The sequence below is a fragment of the Helianthus annuus genome, chromosome 16 (genome assembly GCF_002127325.2).
Source record: "Helianthus annuus cultivar XRQ/B chromosome 16, HanXRQr2.0-SUNRISE, whole genome shotgun sequence".
Lineage (NCBI taxonomy): Eukaryota > Viridiplantae > Streptophyta > Magnoliopsida > Asterales > Asteraceae > Helianthus > Helianthus annuus.
The window spans coordinates 48,829,482-48,830,565 of record NC_035448.2 but is presented as its reverse complement, the minus strand read 5'-3'; the positions used below and the strand labels follow the sequence as shown (position 1 = coordinate 48,830,565).

The following is a 1,084-nucleotide window of genomic DNA, read 5'->3' as shown; positions in this document are numbered from 1 at the left end:
GAAACCCTCTTGCTAGAATTTTCCCTCCTAACCTCCTGGTCGTTCCGCTCCTCTACCGCGTTACACTCTTCTAGAACCCCCTGACTACCTCTATCATTCTCCAGCCCCAAAAGCTTGTTAAGTTGGATCGGGTCCTCTCTTTCAATTCTTGAGCCTATTTTCCTTAATCGGGCTACACCTATTGCGCTTACCTTTTGATTTAGATAGAATATACCTCTATTTGGTAGATTAAATCAGTGCATACTTGTCACCTATTTAGCACTATGTAATACATGAAATTTAAACAAATATGAGAACCAGTTTCAGACACATCTAAATAAAAGATACAAAGAGATCAATATGAGCCTGTGGATCATATTTTATTTTATATATTCTAGTTTGCTAGTTTATTTGCACACCTGAAATTGATAATGTTTTAAAGTTGAGATAAAAGTCTTTTTATTTGGTCAATATCTCGGAAATCGTGTTCCTTATTGTCTTACACATCTTTGTTACACTTAGTAATTATATGAAGTATATGAGTAACAAGAAGAAGAAAAAATCTATCTCTTGCACACGAACCCTCTTCCGTTCAAACCACTTTGACACCTAAGGCTTGGCAACTCCAAGTTCAAAGATGAACCATTTTCATGGCTGTTGTCCTTAAACTTAGCAACAGAACAATCGGTCGCAAATGAATCAGTAGTCACAAACTTGTTATCCCCACCCATCACAGGCATTAACACACCCATTTTCACCTTGGTCACATAGTCACTCCTGTAAGTTTGGCCTAAAACACCATCCACTTCATCACTTAACGAGAAGAACTTGAACTTGAGATCAAGATGAGCAAAGCAATCATCAACGGTTATACCATAGTTATGGATTCTTGATTCTTCTTTTGTTATTGGAACCACTTTGGCTGTGATCTTGAACAGGTTTTCAACTTCTACAACGATGTTGTTGGCATCTTGAATCCGAGTGATTGATGTTATGGAAGACTGCCATTTAGAACCTTCGGTTTCTGGTAGATAGATAGTTTCCCCATCAAATGTGATAGAGATACGATCATTGTCGTCATTCCAGTTGGAAGTTTTTTGTGCAG

At 37.7% G+C, this 1,084-nt stretch overlaps 1 pseudogene; it reads right to left on the bottom strand.

The window, feature by feature from the left end:
- Positions 1–411: 411 nt before the first annotated feature.
- The window catches only part of LOC110916389, a 2,155-nt pseudogene continuing 1,482 nt past the window's right edge, over positions 412–1,084 (bottom strand).